At 40.7% G+C, this 15,144-nt stretch overlaps 1 protein-coding gene across 1 annotated transcript in view; it reads left to right on the top strand.

Annotated features, from left to right (window-relative positions):
• Nucleotides 1-12,033: 12,033 nt before the first annotated feature.
• The window catches only part of znf385c (zinc finger protein 385C), a gene marked incomplete at its 3' end in the record, with an annotated part of 168,071 nt that continues 164,960 nt past the window's right edge, over nt 12,034-15,144 (top strand). Inside the window, exon 1 of the mRNA XM_083896122.1 lies at nt 12,034-12,102. The remainder of the gene's footprint in view (nt 12,103-15,144) is intronic.

Below are 15,144 nucleotides of genomic sequence, written 5' to 3'. Positions count from 1 at the left end.
GTAGTGTTTCAAAAACTCATGTAAAATAACATGGTCACGGGCCGCTACTGCATTGCCACTGTTAGCAGCGAGACGCCATGTTTCTACTGGAGCCTGTAAGGACAAACGCGAGAGAACAAATCAAGCGTCGATTTACTTGTAGCGGAAGTCCCGCCTCCACTGACGGAGCTAATACGATATACAAAAGACACACTTATACATCTGAATAAATACTAGAACCTCATCTGCTGACACAGAGAAAGACAACGAGGACGACATTTGACCGGCTGACGATACCGTAGCGCTCAGGGAAGGGAGGGGGTGAGCAGATAAAATAAACTACTTACTTCAACTTTAAGGGAAGACTGCAGGCTGCACGGAATAACACCAACGCTTTTGATCTGTCGACCATTTCAAATGGCGGCCCGTGGACCACGTGTAGCCCATAACCAACTCCATAGTGGCCCAGCCTGTGGTGATGCTCAAAGATTCCTACATACATTCCTACAGTAGTCTAACAGGTCTGCTAGCATTGATGGTTCTTTTGTATTCCGTATTTAAAGGCACTTTGAGATGTTTGCGTGTCGTATAACATAATGTTCACCTTATTTAAATCATCAATTCATGCACTTTGAGATGCATCTGAGATGAGATGATGAGATTTTTACGCACAAAAGGACATGTACGACCAAAATCATTTTATTGCTAGTTATTTTATTATATTTTTCATGTACTTTTAAATGTGTCCTCACCTGCTGCTTGCCCTGGCTGCAGGATCAGCTAAATGTCTTGGTTTGAAAATGTGGCCCAATGTGAGTTTGTAACTGAATAGTCCTGATGTAGGAGCTGGACTATTCAATCCGTTATTTTGATACCCTTCTCAACCTTTGACCATGGAAACAAATAATTGCATGATGCACCAAACTGTACTGCTTGGTGGAAACAGGGTTGTTGAATTTTTTTTTTTAACCCTTCTGTCGTGTTCATGTCCCGGCCCTTACTTTATTGTTCCCGGTCAAAATTGACCGGTCTGTTTTAACTGCTCTTAAATTAGCACAAAAACTATTTTTCACCACCACATTGTTATTCAAAATTTTTTCAAGTAGTGTTTAAGATGAATGTATAGAATTAGACATAAAATAACTGCAGTGTGTGTGTGTGTGTGTGTGTGTGTGTGTGTGTGTGTGTGTGTGTGTGTGTGTGTGTGTGTGTGTGTGTGTGTGTGTGTGTGTGTGTGTGTGTGTGTGTGTGAATTCATGCACATGAGTGGCATGTGACACTCAGGTCAGAGTGGGCCTTGCAAATATAGGCATCACATTTGCAGAATCTCAGGTTTGTTTTGTTGTCTCTAGGGGCACAGAGCTCACAACTTCCTTTTCTGCCCATGTGCTTGTTGGGGGGGAGCAGCCAGGGCTGGGGCTGGGGCTTGCACAGTCCTAACCAGACTGACAGAGGCTGGTATGCTGGGTGGCACATCGATTTCTCTCCAGGTGTCCCCAAACACATGCTTCCCCTCCAGGTTTGTCATCTCCAGTATAATTCCCTCAATGGACTCTGGTAAAAAAGAGTTGGAAGCTGGACTTGATGTCATCCACACGAGATGTCGCATACCATGTTGGCCCTGGCATATGATGTTTTCCACTCTCGCTCTACTTCCTCTGTCCTGGGGGGATAAAGACCAGAGCAAGTGTCTACTCTTGGACAGGAATATCTCCTCAGGTGCCTGTTCTTCAGGTGCCTCTCCCTCTTCATCTGTTGACTGATCAGTCTCCTAAAAGTCTGGATCAAAATCTGTGTTGTCTTCCACTTCAGAGACATCCTCTTCTATCTCTGGTTCAATTTCAGTGTCTTCTTCGTCATGTCCAAAGAGCTGGAACCAGAACCTCTTCGACAGAGAACAGCTTGGTCAGTCGCCTACTCATTGTGCTCGGAGTAAAAGGAGTGCAAGGCAAACATCAAGCTATATATATGGGGTCTGTGTGAAGATGATACATTGATTAGTCTGGAAGGTGTGGTTCACGTGGGGGATAGGCACCAAAGCACGGGAAAGAGATGGGTTCACATAACAGACACCCGTCTAGTCGGTGTGAAGATATGATACATTGTTTCATCAGGAAGTTGGTTCACGTGAGAGGATCAGCACATACGCGTGCGAAAGAGATGTGAACCCGCAAAAGACATTGTGTAGACTGAAATGTGAGTGAGTGAGTGAGTTGGGTTGGTGTGTATGGGGATGTTTTCTTTCTGAGGGATGAATATAGTCTGGATACCCATTCATTTCCTATGGCGGTCACTTTTGGGTTCAATGAAAGAGGTGATCATCACTTTTATATGTTCAAGTGTATAATGTGGAGGATATCATAAGGCCTTGAGGCAATCGGATGTAAAACACAATATTTATGAGTGTTTTAAGTTGTAAATCGGTCAGATTTGACCCGAACACGACAATTTAGTGATTCAACGATGTTGAGTTCCAAACATTAAGTTCAGGTTGGCAAAAATATGAAATGTCAGGTATTTTGTTGTTATTAAAGGTCCAGTATGGAACATTAAGGAGGTATTATTGGCAGAAATTAAATATACCGCTCATCAGTATGTTTGTATAGGTTATAGGAGTTTATGTACATTATAGGCAAAAATCAACCAGCCAGAGTGTGAGAGCCTTTCATTTTTAGAAACAGAAGCTTATTTTTTTATTTCATTTTATTTTATTTTATATACTTTGCATTTAACCCATCCTCTACTAGGAACCTTCCTAGAAGGAGCAGTGGGCAGCCACTGAGCAGCAGCCGGGGAGCAATGGGGATTGGGTGGCTTGCTCTGGGGCCCAGCCCAACCCAGCCCAGCCCAGCCCAGCCCAGCCCAGCCCAGCCCAGTCCTCTGTCCTGCTGGGGACTCAAACCGGTAACCCTCCGGTTACAAGCCAAGTTCCAGCCAAGAATTTAGTAAGTAAATGAAGAAGAACAACGTCCTTTCTAGTTCCCTGACGTGCTAGGGAAATGGAAGGCCTCTGTTCATCTCACCATTAGATTTACTCATTCATACCTTTTAAAATGGACGCAAAAACAACTTAATTTACTGTTCTTCAGGTTTCTCTATTTCCCCCCCCATTAGTGTTTCAGAAATAAACAGAGAAGAAGAGGTGTGAAGAAGAAGACAGAGGGCCATGTGTCACTTTCACGATTAACCCTGCAGGGAGTCGTCTTCTGTAAAGTAGGTGAGTGTGAAAAAGCCTACGCAGTTATTATAGGTGCTTTCCCGGACTCTCCTGCAGGGTCATTGCTTCGACCCAGGAGATGAACGACTCTCATCTGCGTTGAGATTATTATTATTCTCAGCAGACGATGTACAATAAACTATTTTTAGAGGTTGCATGTAGAAAAACTGGCAGAGGTTTAAACGCAGCGGTAAACTCCTTTGAGTAAAAGGTGTGGTAAAAAAAAAAAAAAAAACATTTCTTCCCCAGTTCTTCCCTGTGGAATAAAGGTAGGGCAAGAGCTGGGAGGCTTTGTTCCTCAGATGGAACTCTGTCTCCTTCACCAGGGAAAAACGCCATGAAAGTCACTGCCACCTCTGGGAGGTTAATTTAAAGTTATAAATCACACAATGCTATGTTATAGGCTGTGGTTGCTGCTCGTATATGTTCCTGTAGGTTATGAGAAAAAAGACTTTTCTCGAGCACATATTTCAGTTTTTCACCTATATCAACATACCTTTGATGGATCAAATGTCTATTTTATTCTTAAGTATTTACCTGAGAAATGTAAATATCTGACACAATGATCTTTCAGGAAATAAATAATGACTTAAGCTCTTTGTAGTGAAGCCACCGCTTACCAACAAAAACTGAAATAATTATTCATATGGGTGGTTTTGTTCGACATGTGCTAAATACACCAAAACATTTGTTTTATTCTTCTCTTGCTTTGACCGTTGCAGTTTTTAAATCTTTTCTGAAGACCTTTTGGTTTCAAAGTGCTGTTAATGAAATTATTCATTCATATTCATTCCATCTGTATGTTAGTTATTTGAACTTTTTAAGACAATTTTTTATACTTTTTGCTTGCTGTTTTTAATCAACTTGCTACGGATTTGACTTGGTCTTGATGTACATTTTAATTCTGTCTCCTTCTGTTCAGCACAGTGCTTTTGTTGTCGCAGTAATAACAACTTAAACACTCCAATGTGTAAGTTTCTCTTACGATCACATGTCGCAATGTGTTTCTAGTTTGCTGCATTTCTCTCACATCCACGCAGACGTCCCCTTGTCCACCCTGCTCTCCGTCTACGGCAGTGAGTCTTCATCATTGAGGAACTGTCAGTCATGTGTGACTCTGTCCCACTGTCGGCATCGAGAAAATTGACTCAGCCTTGATGGACAACTTCAGTCTGACTGACAGAGTCTGCGGCGCCTCCTCCACGACATCGATTATTGTCTGAAGAAACAGTAAGGAAGTGTCAAACTTGACGTGCCTTTGTGCCGCACTTTCATTTCTATTGGTGTTTTTCTTACCGTCATAATGAGCTCAGTATTAATTAGACGTGACCCCTTGTAATTAAAACCACAGCCAAGGGCAAGGGAGCATGGACTGCTTTTATATATGGAGTACGGAGTGCCTAAGTAAACCGTGAGTCAGTTTGCAGTGGCTTATGGGATTTTAAGCATCTTTATAGCGATCACATTAAATCCATGACTTATGTTCCAGGGATTGTCAGTGTCACCACAGTTGAGGTTTACAGGAGTCACACTGAAGTGGCATTTTATACCAAACCATTCACCGTCACCAGGAAGTGCTGTCACTCAAAAAGATACAGTGTTTGAAGGTGAATTATGTAATAAATCGAAAGCAACTGGCCATAAAATCCTCCTAATATGTCACAGCGACTCAGGAATAATGTTCATATAACATACTGAACCCAACAACAACAACAGTACAGCCAAAATATACATATTAAAAAATATATTTTGCAGACTGCAAATCATGTTTATGTCCATGTTCATTGTCCAAATGTGCTTCAGCACACCTCAAGCGACTCTGTTTGTGGCGGGTGCAGAGAAAAGGCTTTTTCTGCATTACTCTTCCATACAGCATCTCCTTGTGTAAAGTGCGCTGAATAGTTGAACGATGCACAGTGACACCATCTGCAGCAAGATGATGTTGTAGGTCTTTGGAGCTGGTCTGTGGGTTGACTGTGACTGTTCTCACCATCCTTCTCCTCTGCTTATCTGAGATTTTTCTTGGTCTGCCACTTCAGGCCTTAACTAGAACTGTGTCTGTGGTCTTCCAATTCCTCACAATGTTCCTCACAGTTTAAACTGAGAGCTTAAATCTCTGAGATAGCTTTCTGTATCATTCCCCTAAACCATGATGTTGAACAATTTTGTTTTCAGGTCATTTGAGAGTTGTTTTGAGGCTCCCGTGTTGCCACTCTTCAGAGAAGATGCAAAGAGGAGAAACATTTACAATTGGCCTCCTTAAATACCCTTTCTCGTGATTGTATTCACCTGTGTATGGAGGTCAAGGGTCACTGAGGTTACTAAACCAATTTTGAGTTCCAATAATTAGTGCTAAAGGTATTGAAATCAATAAAATGACAAGGGTACCTAAATATAAGCACATGCCTAATTTTGTTTAAATAATTCTTGCACACTTTCTGTAAATCATATAAACTTTATTTCACTTCTCAAATATCACTGTGCTTGTCTCCTATATGATATATTAAATTTCTTATCCAAACAACCAATGATTGATAAAGGAAAATCATGAACATTTACAGGGGTGCCAAAAAGTATTCCACATAAGCATCATAATGAATAATTTGCAAGGGTAATACAAGTAATAAATATACAAAATGGTAAAATAAACTCTGTTACATTAGAGATCATTTACATTTGACACGTCTGAACTTCCATACACTCTCTCTTTTTCTGAGGTATGTTCATTTGTTAAAGGAAGTAAAGCACCAATGGGTAAATTTGTTTTCATGTGTATATATATATATATATAGTACATATATATATATATTCACTTTCTACCAATAAAGTCTCCTAAAAGGAAAAAAATACATAAATAAAAGGAGTTTGTACGTATTCTTTTTAAATGAATTGACAATTCCTCTTCTTAAGAAGACGCAGCACAGTCGTTATGTGCACTCTATATTCACATGTAATTTACCAGCCTTGATCTATACAGAGTGTAAAACACAAATTTGTGTGACTCTTTTCCTCTGGCTGCACAGGCAGCTCCCCCTGAAGTTAATGAGCTGAAGTGTTATCATTCCTACACTCACTCCCCATTTTTGTTTGCCTCGTTTCTGACTCCGCTCGCTCCGGCTCATCACCGGCTCCATTTAAAAGATGGCTTTTTTTAAATTCACATTGAGTGGACATAGCTTGCCACTTGTGTTGCTGTGGAAACCCAGTTGACACATGCAGGTTGTATGAGAACATTGTGAGTGGGAGGTTGAGAGGCTACAGAGAGATTTTATGGATTTACTTTTTTTTTTCTACAGATGCAGTGAGCACCACCAGTGAAAGAAATATTATATATCTTTTGTTTATACAGAATAGTCCAGACCAGAACCGAGACCACCTTTAAAGCTCATGAATTGTTTAATTTATGAAATAAAATAACAAATGACCAGAACTGACCTTCAGGTGTCTCAGCCCTTTCAACTACATCTTTTAAAATTGCTATTTAAACGTTGGTTTTAGTACAAATTAAAACAAGTCCGAATAGGTTGGAGCTAGTGGGCTAGTTTCCCAAGTGGTAACCCAATGTGAATTCACTGAATTGGAAAGACTGGTTAGTGTAGTGGTTAGCACTCTTGCCGATCCACTTGTTCTGACCGGGTCAGGAACACGGGTCTTTCTGCATGGAGTTTGCGAGTTCTCCCCGTTTGTGTGTGTGTGTTTTCTCTGAATTGACTGTAGGTGTGAGTGTGACAGTGGCTGGTTGTTAAATGGACTGATGACCTGTCCAGTGTGTACCCCACCTTTCGCCCTATGTCAGCTGGGATTGGCACCAGCGCTCCCAATGAACCCCATGTGGAGGATAAAGCGGTTAGAGGATGAGTGAGTGAAAGACGTTTCTCATCATCCTCCTCTTCCTCACATATACTTCAGACACAGGTATAGTGAAATTAGATTAAGATGCAGCAAGAGATAAGGTGACTATTATAATTATTATTATCCATCCATTTTCTACTGCTTTATCTTCCACATGACAGTCGCGGGGGGTGCTGTACAACTCTCATCTGACATAGGGCAAAAGGTGGGGTCACACCCTGGTCACATCGCCAGTCCATCACAGGGCCACATATAGAGACAAACAATCATTCACACACTCTCACTCTCACGGTCAATTTAGAGTGACCAATTTACCTAATCCCCATATTGCGTGTTTTTGTACTGTGGGAGGAAACCGTGGAACCTGGAGCAAACCCAAGCACACGAGGGAAGAACATGCATTATTATTATCGTAATATCTATTATTATTTTTCTGTTATTTGTTTCATTTTCTACGCACTGGTCAAAATTCGGATGTGCCCGGACCAGGAGGATCCTCTGTTCAGGAGAAATGCTGTTTACGTAACCAGACCAGGTTTTTTCAGAAATCTTAATGAGCCCGAGATTACAATACAACACAGTGTTCTCAGTAGTGGCTGAACTGTTTGTTTCAAACCTTCAGAGATTCATAAACGAGGTAATGGCACAGATACACACCAAAAAAAACAGCTTTAACTCGAACTTCCGTTCTAGGTCCGCTTTAATAGAAAGTATTGTAGTACCACAAACTTTATTTAAACAATAGTGCACTATCAGATCAAATTAAACGGCAAACATAAAACCACACAAATTTAAAATAAAATGTAGTGCTATCCAATAAAATTAAAAAACATTTCAACCCACTCACAGAAATTACAACTACAAATACACTATGCTGCTCCAAGTGAAAGAGACGGGTGATAACGACGTAAATGAGTGGCGCTGTAGAGCTAGTGTCTGTCGAATATCCAACTTAAAACCAACTTCACTGTACTGCATAACAGATGCTTGCAAACCGTGGTTTGTTTGTTGACATTCATTTTCTCATTCTCATCGTAGTCTACGCTGAATCCTAAATGATCTCACACAGCGGACTTAAACGAAGACGGTGCCTCTTCAAACTTCCTTTTTTCTCGTTTCTCGTTCACTCGCCATTGTTTCTGCACAGTTCAGACATTTGCATGTGTAGCGCTGATTGGCTCTGAAGGCGGCATGAGCAGAGCAGCGTGTCTCTGCTCCTGAGTGGATCTAATCACACAGCATTGTGTTTTTTTTAATTTTAATACATTTTGAAATGTACGGAAAGCTTGCAAAAGTGGAAGCTTGCGTACCACTGGTGATACACGTACCACAGTTTGAGAACCATGTTATTAGACAATATAATCTTTAGTTGTGCTATATGCTAGAGCTAGCCTTCCTGTATTCTCATGAATCTGGTATCATCCATGTCTTCCAATTCATAACAAGAATGTGAATTAACTTTATTTTACCAAATTGTTCCTATGATGTGCTTTTTAAAAAATAATGTATCTTGCTTTTATACTGTAGGCTTTTGCTTGATGTTGCCTTATGACGACCACTGGACAAAGGTCACTGTATACAAGTATTATTTACCATTACAAGAAGTCTATAATCAGCACTGTCAGCACTCAAAGGGCAAGTAGTAGTGTGGAGCCTTCTGTGAGGCAGGTGCACACTGGTGTAGGGTTGGGGACCGCGGCGAGTCAGATACTTTTTAAAGGCTCTGAATGTGGCTCACTTCCTGACCTTTAGACATCACCAGTGGCTCCGGAGAGGAAAGGAAAGTAAATATATGCTCACATTTTCAAAATATGAAATAGAAGCCGTGCTCTTGATGCGTGTCATTCTTCAGAGGCTGAACATCACTGAGCAAATAGCCTCATAAAAATCTCCATCAGTCGACTAAAGACTTCTTAGTGATGGCCAGTGTCGGTGGGGCGAGACGCTGGTGTTGTGTTTCGTTCACTATGCACTTCATGTTCTTGACTGTGTTATTTTTATGATCGCCGCTTGTTTGAGTGCCAGCACATTTGTATAAAGAAGGACATAAATAGGAGTGCCAAGAGTATCCATCACCTTTATGTTGACAAAGAGACATGCTAATATAAAAAGGGCCCAGCGCTGCAATCGAGGGAATTTACTTTCTGTTAACTGCACCAGATTAAAATCAATAAACAAGCAAATTGGAAAACAATCCAGTGGTACATGTCAACTATGAAAAGGCCCGAAAACTGGTATTAAAATAATATCATCGCAAACTTGGCATATTTGAACAAGGCTGGCACTGTGGTTTGTTTATTGTTCCTGCCATAACTATTTTTGTTTGGGAAACTGTTAAAATCTGCCAGAATAATCAGTACTTTCTGCAGACTATTCACTGTTCATCACATTGGACTTTTCCAGTTTCCAATTTTAAGTTCAAATGTTTTTTTTGTCAATAATAGACAAGTAAAATATGTAATTCTGCAGACACTGCGGCCAAATTGAAAAGTCTTATACAGTGTTGCCCCCTCCGACTGTGACTGGAGGCTTGTGTGTGTTTGCCACATTCATTTTCAAAGTCCAGAAATAAGCAGCAGGCCGCACAGTGCACCTTTCTGCATGGAGTTTTCTCCGGGTTCTTCAGTTTCCTCCCACAGTCCAAAAACATGCCGATTTCAGGATTAATTGAATGCTCTAAATTGACTGTGAGAGTGGATGGTTGTTTGTCTCTATATGGCCCTGTGATGGACTGGTGACCTGTCCAGGGTCTGTCCAAAGATTGGCACCGGTGCAATCGGCGACCCTCATGTGGAGGATGAAGCAGTGGATGAGTGAGAATGAGTGAGAAATAAACAGCTACATTACAACTGGTGTTCTGTGTTCATGTGTGTCTGCTCCGAGCAGCAGCAATGGAGAATTAGCACATGGGGCCAGTTGTTCAAAAAATGTTATCCGGATCAAAATTATCCAGATTTGGAAATCCCATTTTTTGCTATCCAGGATCAGGTAATCTGTCTTACTTGTTTTTTCAAAGCAACATTGGATTGGATCACCCTGATCCAGATACACAGTTTTCAGGATTACCAAATCAGGATTACCAGCTATGTAAAGAACAGGTAGAAGGGCCAACATTGGGTCACTTTAAGTGTTTATTTTGAGACGAAACACAAAACATAAACATCCACTTCCATTTATAATTTATTTTATTGACCCTTTTATGATGCACCAGAGCCTGTTGAAGAACCAGACCAACCTCTGGCGTTCTGTCAGAATGAGGGACTGACTGGACGTGTCGTACGGGATGCAATTGTTTAAAATTATTTCAGGTTCATATCTGATGATTGTTTCTTTGACATTAATATACAGTGATGAATGAGCGTGACGGAGATGAAAAATTTCATTTTTATTTTTACTTTACGATACTGAAAGGCTTAATTGGTAGCCTGTTTGATCACTGTAACGGTTAAACAAGTCTATAAGTCTACAAGTATATACACTAAATAATACAAATTTATTATTTTACCAATTTTAAAGGGACACTGTGTAGTATTTATGGGTTTATATAACCCAAAATCCACTTTTGTATACATTATGTGCTCCTGCATTGTCTAGTCGCTGTATATTCTTTGTTTCATTTTCGTAGTGTTCCAAAAAGTCATGTAAAATAACATGGTCGCGGGCCGCTACTGCATTGCCACGACGCCATGTTTCTACGGGAGCCTGTACAGACAAACGCGAGATAACAAATCAAGCGTCTCTTTACTTGTAGCGGAAGTCCCGCCTCCACTCTCTCTCTGCTTCGTCTGCTACGGCCGCGGTAGCTCGCCCTCTCCCTCGCCTCACGAACCTCATCTGCTGACACGGAGAAAGACGACGAGGACCGGCTGAGGATACCATAGCGCTCAGGGAAGGGAGGGGGTGAGCAGAGGAGCAGTTCTTTGTTGTAAATTTCAGCCTCTCCTCTAGATGGCACTATAAACTACTTACTTCACCTTTAAAGTTTTACTAGATTTTCTTCCCGAAATCCACCCTGAAATCCTACCCCTTGTTGGGATCAGGGTAATCCTGTTTTTTGGATCAAAGTTATCCAAATCCTACTGAAAAGTTTTGAACAACACAAACTGAAGGTTTGATCCATTTCCAAACTAGGATTGGATTACATGATCTGATCCAATCAGAATCCTTCTTTCCCTTTTGAACAACCCATTTTCCAGATTTGATCCAATCCGATCAGATTAACTGGCCCATGATGATAAGGGAACAACATAGTGAATCAACAGCATTGAGGGCCATAAGTGAAAAAGTAAGTTCTAAATAATCTGGCTGTATGATTGATAAGCAAGTATTTAAATTTTAATTTGTTTCCTTAAATCTCTGATGACATCTTATGATCATTTCACAGTTTACCACAACACACGTTTCAGGTAATGTACCTTTAATCATCCTCAGCACACGCAGGTGGACTGAGTCACAACATTCAGAGAAGAAGCACCGATGAGAGAGACACACCTGTATGATGACGTCATACGACAGGGACACGCCCACATGACGACATCACATGGGTCATGACGTGTAAGTGAATTTGGATCTGTCACTTTTTTTCCTGCGAGAGATGAAGCTGCGTTTGTCTGAGCTGATCAAGTTCCACAAAGACAAACCGACCGGATATTGTGTTCACATATTTCAAAATAAAAGTATCTATTCACGAGAACAAAATGTAAAACCTGCTCGCAATTAACTGTTTAGATTTGTTTAGATTTTTTCCTTAAATCGCAACCTTTTTATATCTAGTTGATAACTTTGGTCGTGGATGTTTCCTAACAGGAGTACACACATTTTGTGATTTTATTGTGAAAGCGCCTTTCAGGCTTTTGCTACTCTAACTGCTGCTCTCTTGACTAAATCGCTGCACTGGACCTGGACGCACGGAGCTGAGCGTTTTTGCGTTGGCAGCCAGTGTGTGTGTGTGTGTGTGTGTGTGTGTGTGTTTATGTGTGTGTATCTTTGCGTTTGCACTGTTGCTGCTGAGCACGGACGAGCACCGGGGAAAGTCAGAACACGGAGCGGCACCGGTAAGAGAAAAAAAAAAGCTTCTTATATTATTGTCACACACGTGAGAATCGATGGAGAAAAAGTTTGGATTTCGCACGCGCTGATAGGCTGCGTGATGCGGCAGTTGTGATTGTTTCTCCACAAATTGGGAGTTAATTGAACACGGATTGCGGCAAAGTTTTAATTCGCCCATTCTGCAGTGGATTAAAGTGGATTTCACCTTGGTGAAACACTTTATTATTTATGCGTAATTGCGCATCAACACCACTGGACGTCAATCCTCTTTTTTTCCCGCAGAAAAAATACTTAACACTAGTTTTTGAGACATAAATATGAATGAATTAACTGATACACATGTAAACAAAATACAATATTCTGATCGAATTGACATTTAGACCGTTTTCTGTTCTGAAATATCAAACCAAAGACGGTTGTTCATGTCCATATCCATATTCGTCTGAGGATCGATATGGAAGCCTTTGCCTCTCTCATGTTCTCCATCTCTGCCCCTCGTCTTATACTTGTAATAGTATTTCCCAGTGATTATGGTCAATAAGTTCTCCTCGTGTACTATTTGCCCTGCAGCTTATGGATGTGACATTTTATTCAATAATATCAAATAAAATATTCACGTTTCTATATAAAGGAAAAAGAGTGAAAACATTTTTGAAAAATGGATGATAACTTTCAGTTTTGTCTCATCACTGACCTTTGTTAATTTGCATGCAATACCTAGGACATATGGGATGTTTATCATGATGTGGCAAACGTCAAAGAATAATAATCAGAACAGCAACACAGAGAGATGCAGGTGTGTTTTCTCTTTGCATGGTGGAAAAAGTCAGACTTCCTTAAGTGAGCCGGTTGATAGTGGAGCATGTGGACTCCCTGCCGAGAACATCTTTACCTGCAAGGAAAAGGTATTTTATCAGAAGTGAAATATCACAGGAAATTGACATATTGCAGCCGCTCATACAGATTTATTCACTGCGCCTTTTTACAAGTTGGCTTCCAACAACTGAATGGACCCCGGCTGATAAATGCTCCAGTTTGTCTTGCTCTTATGATAAACTGTGTGGTTTTATTGTTATTTATTTGTGTGTTCATTTATCTTTTGCGAGACAGAGTCTGGCCTTTTTTTTGAGAGAGCTTTTACCCTCACAGAGAGAGCCACAGCAGATGCTGTGTGTACGTGTTTGTCAGGAGTGTTGTAAGGCACAGGACGTGGTTTCAGGAATACTGAGGACGCCCTGTGGAGTGTGAACACATACATATAAATGCAAATGCAACTTGGGAAATAGTTTGGACATCCTGTGTGTGGCGGGTTGCCTGAAACCATACATGCCAGCTTGTCATGGTAAATGAAAAGGCAAAGATGAAAAAAACTTCCCTTTAGTCTTAAGTCTTTTGGTTTCCCAGTTTAAGAGGAGTTCTGAGGAGATTAATTTGGCTTTAAGTGTCTGTGTCCTATTGTTTAGTAAGAGAGTATTTATGATATCTGGCATTTTTCATTGTTTTGTCATGGCCAAGAACACAAAATAGGATTTAGCTGCTTAAACTTAATAAGTGACTTGGATTCTTTGTTGTAGTAATTAAAGCTTGGGCATGCAACATATCATGTTTTGCATGAGTGAGCAATAATTTGAAAAACACATTTGTGGCATAATATCTTCTCAGAGAGAACTAGAGACCTCTGCTCCTCCTGCTCTGTTTGCAGCCCTTTGGGAAATCTGGTCCATGACAAGAGACTGTGACCAATTACAAGGCAGAGCGAGGACAGATGATGCTCCTATTGGCTGTTCTACTCAGCACCTGCACGTACTGTACATATCAACAAGGTAGTCGAGACAGTAAGCATGATACATTTGAAGAAATGGAGAGATTTCTTATATTGATAATTGATAAAGGTGCAATGTTGCACTGCACAGGACAGTGGTTAACACAGGTCACCAACAGCATATGAACCATGTCTTAACTTAATAACCCCGTGCTGCTCCGGACGGCATTTGAATGCGATGTGTGATAGAAAATATGCCCAGCGGCACTGTGTGAAAGTGTGAGTGAATGATTTTAAATGGGTGAAATGCAACACTTAGTAGTGTAAAGCAGGTCATCTAGGCTAGAAAAGCACTGTATCCATTTACAGCCCTTTCTCAAGTTATTCTGGAGGTATTAAAAATATATCAAGGTATCAAAAGTAGAAGAAGAAGTATGAGCTGTTTTTTTTACAACTCATCAAATATAAAGTGCAGGAATCCCTGAGGTTGTGTGTGGCTTCTGAGCACTCTGTCAGTCATGTTTTTGATGGTACGATGGTCATAGGCGGAAACATTTAACTGTAATCGCATACTATTTTTGCTATTTTTGCTTTTACTATGATACCAATCAATGACATTGCTAATGCATACCATAGTTCATTTACAGTCTGGGTGAAAGAGTGTGAGACAGGAAAAAAAACCCTGCTGACACTTGTTATGGTAATGATTAGCTTATTTTACCTATTTAACTATCTTTGTCTTAATTCATTAATTCATTCATGTTTTCTCAGTGCAGACAGAAACCACATGCACAACAGAACAGGTTCAGTGAAGAGAGCTGCATTCTAGTGCAACACATCAACGACACAACACTCGGCTCTTATGTGTTCCAGCTGAATTGTGTTGTCTCTTGTTCGCAATTTTGCCCTCTTTTTGTTTGCCTCCTCCTCTCACCTTGTCATTTTCTCTGTTTTTGCTCATCTGCTGTTGAAATGGCCTCTAACTATTTTGCTTTGACCTTTTTTCGGTCCTCCTCCTTACTGCTGCTTTCTATGCTATCATCACCTGCTGAGCCAAGGTGACCGGCCTGCACACAAGTGAGCAACACACACAGCTGGAGCTCACAGGTCTCAAGACTGAACTCGTGCACTTTTATATGTTTGTTGACCTCTTTCAATACTTTCTCTCTCCCCTGTGTGTGTGTGTGTGTGTGTGTGTGTGACTGGTCTCTGTCCTTGATTTTATCCTAATGAAAACAGCAGCGTGACCTTTATTTGGAAAACGTTTGTGCTAATATTGTGATGT

The sequence above is a fragment of the Microchirus variegatus genome, assembly GCF_963457635.1.
Source record: "Microchirus variegatus genome assembly, chromosome: 10".
NCBI lineage: Eukaryota > Metazoa > Chordata > Actinopteri > Pleuronectiformes > Soleidae > Microchirus > Microchirus variegatus.
This window is presented reverse-complemented; position numbering and strand designations above follow the sequence as displayed.